Source organism: Cryptomeria japonica, unplaced genomic scaffold (assembly GCF_030272615.1).
Source record: "Cryptomeria japonica unplaced genomic scaffold, Sugi_1.0 HiC_scaffold_197, whole genome shotgun sequence".
Lineage (NCBI taxonomy): Eukaryota > Viridiplantae > Streptophyta > Pinopsida > Cupressales > Cupressaceae > Cryptomeria > Cryptomeria japonica.
Window position 1 is genome coordinate 42,857 of NW_026729019.1, and position 7,144 is coordinate 50,000.

A 7,144-nucleotide genomic window follows, 5' to 3' on the forward strand; every position below is an offset into this window, starting at 1 on the left:
TGGGGTCGATGTCCTGATCGGAGGTGCAAGCTACACAGGTGTGGGAATCGGACAAATAGCTTATATAGGGGAGGTGTATGCTTCGTTGGGTCGACTCCCCGGGTTGAGCGCACCGCGCCAACCTCAAAGACCCTACGGTATGGATGAAGTCGGAAGTTGGGTCCGATGACCGATTCGATATGTAGGCATACTCGCGAGGTCGGAATTTGGGTCCGATGACCTGCCACGTGCAGGAAGGCGAATGTTGGCACTGTGCGTTGCAAGGTGCGCACCAAGGCGCTGGTTCGGTCGTTGGAGGCGAGTTCGGAAGTTGGGGTCGATGTCTTGATCGGAGGTGCAAACTACACAGGTGTGGGAATCGGACAAATAGCTTATATAGGGGAGGTGTATGCTTCGTTGGGTCGACTCCCCGGGTTGAGCGCACCGCGCCAACCTCAAAGACCCTACGGTATGGATGAAGTCGGAAGTTGGGTCCGATGACCGATTCGATATGTAGGCATACTCGCGAGGTCGGAATTTGGGTCCGATGACCTGCCATGTGCAGGAAGGCGAATGTTGGGACTGTGCGTCGCAAGGTGCGCACCAAGGCGCTGGTGCCGTCGTTGCAGTCGAGTTCGGAAGTTGGGGTCGATGTCCTGGTCAGAGGTGCAAACTACACAGGTGTGGGAATCGGACAAATAGCTTATATAGGGGAGGTGTATGCTTCGATGGGTCGACTCCCTGGGTTGAGCGCACCGCGCCAACCTCAAAGACCCTACAGTATGGATGAAGTCGGAAGTTGGGTCCGATGACCGATTCGATACGTAGGCATATTGGCGAGGTCTGAATTTGTGTCCGATGACCTGCCATGCGCAGGAAGGCGGAATTTGGGTCCGATGACCGAGTTGATGGCGTGCCATGCGCAGAAAGGCGGAATTTGGGTCCGATGACCGAGTTGATGTTGATGGCCCGCCATGCACAGGAAGGCGGAATTTGGGTCCGATGACCGATTTGAAGGCGTGCCATACGCAAAAAGGCGGAGTTTGGGTCCGATGACCGAGTTGATATTGATGGCCCGCCATGCGCAGGAAGGCGGAATTTGGGTCCGATGACCTGACATACGCATGGAGTCCGACTCGGGGGCCGATGTTCGATTCGATGACTTGCATTGTGGGTAAAGTCGGAAGTTGTGGTCTTTGACCCGATTCGATGACCAGACTTCGGCTGCTTGAGAATCGGACAAATAACTTATATAGGGGAGGTAGTGTTCTCGAGCATCCTCCCCCCGTGCCCGTTTATGTCGATTGATGCTGGTGCTCGACTGGTTGGAGCGCTCGGATGCAAAAATCTTGCACCAGGATTTATCGATTGTGATGGACACGGCAAGTCTCCTGATTGCTATGCAGGAGCTCATCGTGAATCTCTATGCGGCCTTGGTATGGACTCGACCTGCGGAATGGTTCGGCAATGGTAGTCGCTCCAACACGTCCTTGCAATGGCCACAGAGGTGATTCGACTAGAGCTCCAGTCTAGCTTTTGGGTTGCTTGGCGGACTGGTATAGCCGCGATCGAGTTCCGGCCATGAACGTTTTAGATAGCTCTTGGGCTTTCTGGGACGGAAGTCGGAAGTTTGGGCTGTTGTCCGATTTGATGACCATTCTTCGGATGTGTGAGAATCGGACAAATAACTTATATAGGGGACTGTGTTGTCTCACGCAGCCCCCTCCGTGCCCCTCTATCTCGACCGATGTTGGTGCTTGAAAGGGTTGGGATCGCTCGGATTTATAAACGTGCACCACCATTTGTCGAGTGTGAGGGACGCGGCAGGTCTCCTAAATGCTATGCGGGCGCTCTCTGAGAATCTCTATCCGGCCTCGACACAGACTAGTCTTGCTGAATGGTTTGGCACTGGTAGTCGATCCAACACGTCGTTGTTGTGGCCGCCTAGGCGATTCGATTCGAGCCCCCGTCTAGCTTTTGGGTTGCTTGGCGGATTTTGCCCTATCCGCAAGTGAGCTCGGTCCCTAAACGTTCGAGAAACCCGATTGCTATGCGCCGACTCTCTTTCTTGCGAGCCTCCATCTAGCTTTTGGGTCTCTACGGAACGGAAGTCGGAATCTGGGACCGTTGTTTGATTCGACGAGGCAGACTACGGTTGTGCGAGAATCGGACAAATAACTTATATAGGGGAGGTGTTGACTGGAGCATTCTCCCCCGTGCCCCTCTAACTCGACCAATGCTGGCGCTCGAACGGTGGTAGCGCTCGGATTTTCATTGAGCGCCAGCATTGGTCGATTTAGAGGGGCATGCGAGATTCCCGAATGCTATGCGAGGGCTCTAACGGAAATGTCTATTGGTTTCGGTATGGATGCAATTGCGAGTGGTTCGGCAAAGGTAGTCGTTCCGATGCGTCCATGTCGTGGCCAAATCGATAATTCGATTTGAGCCCTCGTATAGCATTTGGGTCTCTCGATGTGATTCCGCATTCCAGTCCCTTTGGGCACTGCTTGAGCCGCATCCCAGGGGGTTCCCTTCCCAATAATCTGCCTCGCAACCCGATTGCTATGCGGTGAGGCTCCTCGGCCGCCTCGGAACTATCTGTGTATCGGACGCGTCGCGGGATAAGGGGTTGTCACTGGTAGTCGCCCCAAGCGCGTCCGATGCTTGGACCATTCCGAGGCGGCCCTGAAGCCTCTTCCGTCTAGCCGTTGGGTCCTTCTCGCCGCATCCCTCGCCTCGCACCCCGATTGCTATGCGGTGAGGCTCCTCGGCCGCCTCGGAACTATCTGTGTATCGGACGCGTCGCGGGATAAGGGGTTGTCATTGGTAGTCGCCCCAAGCGCGTCCGATGCTTGGACCATTCCGAGGCGGCCCTGAAGCCTCTTCCGTCTAGCCGTTGGGTCCTTCTCGCCGCATCCCTCGCCTCGCACCCCGATTGCTATGCGGTGAGGCTCCTCGGCCGCCTCGGAACTATCTGTGTATCGGACGCGTCGCGGGATAAGGGGTTGTCATTGGTAGTCGCCCCAAGCGCGTCCGATGCTTGGACCATTCCGAGGCGGCCCTGAAGCCTCTTCCGTCTAGCCGTTGGGTCCTTCTCGCCGCATCCCTCGCCTCGCACCCCGATTGCTATGCGGTGAGGCTCCTCGGCCGCCTCGGAACTATCTGTGTATCGGACGCGTCGCGGGATAAGGGGTTGTCACTGGTAGTCGCCCCAAGCGCGTCCGATGCTTGGACCATTCCGAGGCGGCCCTGAAGCCTCTTCCGTCTAGCCGTTGGGTCCTTCTCGCCGCATCCCTCGCCTCGCACCCCGATTGCTATGCGGTGAGGCTCCTCGGCCGCCTCGGAACTATCTGTGTATCGGACGCGTCGCGGGATAAGGGGTTGTCACTGGTAGTCGCCCCAAGCGCGTTCGATGCTTGGACCATTCCGAGGCGGCCCTGAAGCCTCTTCCGTCTAGCCGTTGGGTCCTTCTCGCCGCATCCCTCGCCTCGCACCCCGATTGCTATGCGGTGAGGCTCCTCGGCCGCCTTGGAACTATCTGTGTATCGGACGCGTCGCGGGATAAGGGGTTGTCACTGGTAGTCGCCCCAAGCGCGTCCGATGCTTGGACCATTCCGAGGTGGACCCGAAGCCTCTTCCGTCTAGCCGTTGGGTCCTTCTCGCCGCATCCTTCGCCTCGCACCCCGATTGCTATGCGGTGAGGCTCCTCGGCCGCCTCGGAACTATCTGTGTATCGGACGCGTCGCGGGATAAGGGGTTGTCACTGGTAGTCGCCCCAAGCGCGTCCGATGCTTGGACCATTCCGAGGCGGACCCGAAGCCTCTTCCGTCTAGCCGTTGGGTCCTTCTCGCCGCATCCCTCGCCTCGCACCCCGATTGCTATGCGGTGAGGCTCCTCGGCCGCCTTGGAACTATCTGTGTATCGGACGCGTCGCGGGATAAGGGGTTGTCACTGGTAGTCGCCCCAAGCGCGTCCGATGCTTGGACCATTCCGAGGCGGACCCGAAGCCTCTTCCGTCTAGCCGTTGGGTCCTTCTCGCCGCATCCCTCGCCTCGCACCCCGATTGCTATGCGGTGAGGCTCCTCGGCCGCCTTGGAACTATCTGTGTATCGGACGCGTCGCGGGATAAGGGGTTGTCACTGGTAGTCGCCCCAAGCGCGTCCGATGCTTGGACCATTCCGAGGCGGACCCGAAGCCTCTTCCGTCTAGCCGTTGGGTCCTTCTCGCCGCATCCCTCGCCTCGCACCCCGATTGCTATGCGGTGAGGCTCCTCGGCCGCCTTGGAACTATCTGTGTATCGGACGCGTCGCGGGATAAGGGGTTGTCACTGGTAGTCGCCCCAAGCGCGTCCGATGCTTGGACCATTCCGAGGCGGCCCCGAAGCCTCTTCCGTCTAGCCGTTGGGTCCTTCTCGCCGCATCCCTCGCCTCGCACCCCGATTGCTATGCGGTGAGGCTCCTCGGCCGCCTTGGAACTATCTGTGTATCGGACGCGTCGCGGGATAAGGGGTTGTCACTGGTAGTCGCCCCAAGCGCGTCCGATGCTTGGACCATTCCGAGGCGGCCCCGAAGCCTCTTCCGTGTAGCCGTTGGGTCCTTCTCGCCGCATCCCTCGCCTCGCACCCCGATTGCTATGCGGTGAGGCTCCTCGGCCGCCTTGGAACTATCTGTGTATCGGACGCGTCGCGGGATAAGGGGTTGTCACTGGTAGTCGCCCCAAGCGCGTCCGATGCTTGGACCATTCCGAGGCGGACCTGAAGCCTCTTCCCTCTAGCCGTTGGGGCTTTCTCGCCGCATCCCTCGCCTCGCACCCTGATTGCTATGCTGTGAGGCTCCTCGGCCGCCTTGGAACTATCTGTGTATCGGACGCATCGCGGGATAAGGGGTTGGCAGTGGTAGTCGCCCCAAGCGCATCCGATGCTTGGACCATTCCGAGGCGGCCCTGCAGCCTCTTCCGTCTAGCCGTTGGGGCCATCTCGCCGCATCCCCCACCTCGCACCACGATTGCTATGCGGTGAGGCTCCTTGGCCGCCTCGGAACTATCTGTGTATCGGACGCATCGCGGGATAAGGGGTTGTCACTGGTAGTCGCCCCAAGCGCGTCCGATGCTTGGACTATTCCGAGGCGGCCCTGCAGCCTCTTCCGTCTAGCCGTTGGGGCCATCTCGCTGCATCCCCCACCTCCTCGGCCGCCTCGGAACTATCTGTGTATCGGACGCATCGCGGGATAAGGGGTTGGCAGTGGTAGTCGCCCCAAGCGCGTCCGATGCTTGGACTATTCCGAGGCAGCCCTGCAGCCTCTTCCGTCTAGCCTTTGGGGCCATCTCGCCGCATCCCTCGCCTCGCACCCCGATTGCTATGCGGTGAGGCTCCTCGGCCGCCTGGGAACTATCTTCGTATCGGACGCATCGCGGGATAAGGGGTTGTCACTGGTAGTCGCCCCAAGCGCGTCCGATGCTTGGACTATTCCGAGGCGGCCCTGTGGCCTCTTCCGTCTAGCCGTTGGGGCCATCTCGCCGCATCCCCCACCTCGCACCCCGATTGCTATGCGGTGAGGCTCTTCGGCCGCCTTGGAACTATCTTCGTATCGGACGCATCGCGGGATAAGGGGTTGTCACTGGTAGTGGCCCCAAGCGCGTCCGATGCTTGGACTATTCCGAGGCGGCCCTGCAGCCTCTTCCGTCTAGCCGTTGGGGCCATCTCGCCGCATCCCCCACCTCGCACCCCGATTGCTATGCGGTGAGGCTCCTCGGCCGCCTTGGAACTATCTTCGTATCGGACGCATCGCGGGATAAGGGGTTGTCACTGGTAGTCGCCCCAAGCGCGTCCGATGCTTGGACTATTCCGACGCGGCCCTGTGGCCTCTTCCGTCTAGCCGTTGGGGCCATCTCGCCGCATCCCCCACCTCGCACCCCGATTGCTATGCGGTGAGGCTCCTCGGCCGCCTTGGAACCATCTTCGTATCGGACGCATCGCGGGATAGGGGGCTGTCACTGGTAGTCGCCCCAAGCGTGTCCGATGCTTGGACCATTCCTAGGCGGCCCTGAAGCCTCTTCCGTCTAGCCGTTGGGGCCTTCCCGCCCCATCCCTCGCCTCGCACCCCCGATTGCTATGCGGTGAGGCTCCTCGGCCGCCTTGGAACCATCTGTGTATCGGACGCATCGCGGGATAAGGGGTTGGCACTGGCAGTCGCCCCAAGCGCGTCCGATGCTTGGACCATTCCGAGGTGGCCCTGAAGCCTCTTCCGTCTAGCCGTTGGGGCCTTCCCGCCCCATCCCTCGCCTCGCACCCCGATTGATATGCGGTGAGGCTCCTCGGCCGCCTTGGAACTATCTGTGTATCGGACGCATCGCGGGATAAGGGGTTGGCACTGGTAGTCGTCCCAATCGCATCCGATGCTTGGACCATTCCGAGGCGGCCCTGCAGCCTCTTCCGTTTAGCCGTCGGGGCCTTCCCGCCGCATCCCTCGCCTCGCATCCCGATTCCTATGCGGTGAGTCTTCTCGGCCGCCGCGGAACTATACCTGTTATTGCTACTGCATCCTTCGGCTGGTAACCTCCTCTGCCGCCTTGGAACGTTCTCTTTGTCGGACGCGTCGCGGGATAAGGGGTTGGCACTGGTAGTCGCCCCAAGCGCGCCCGATGCATAGACCGCTCCGAGTCGACCTTGCTTTCAGCCTCTCACATGCATAGACCTCTCTGAGTCGACCCTGCAGCCTCTCACGTTTAGCCTTTGGAATCTCGCCTCACAACATGATTGCTATCCTTGATGCATCCCTTGCCTCGAGCCCTGATTGCTTTCTTGGCTGCATCCCTCCTCTCCTCACAGCCCGGTTGTCATCACTGCTTCATCCGTCGCTTCATGCATTCTGGCTGCTGGGCCCTTCCCACCGCACACCTCGATTGCTATCTCTTCTGCATCACACACCCCGATTGCTATCTCTGCTACATCCCTCGGCTCTCACTTCTGCATCCTTCGCCTCACACCTCGATTGCTATCAATGCTGCATCCGTAACCTCACACCCCGATTGCTATGCGGGGAGGCTCCTTGGCCGCCTTGGAAATTTCTGTGTGTCGGACGCACCGCGGGATAAGGGGTTGGCACTGGTAGTCGCCCCAAGTGCGCCCGATTCTTAGACCGCTTCGAGGTGACCTCGTAGCCTCTTT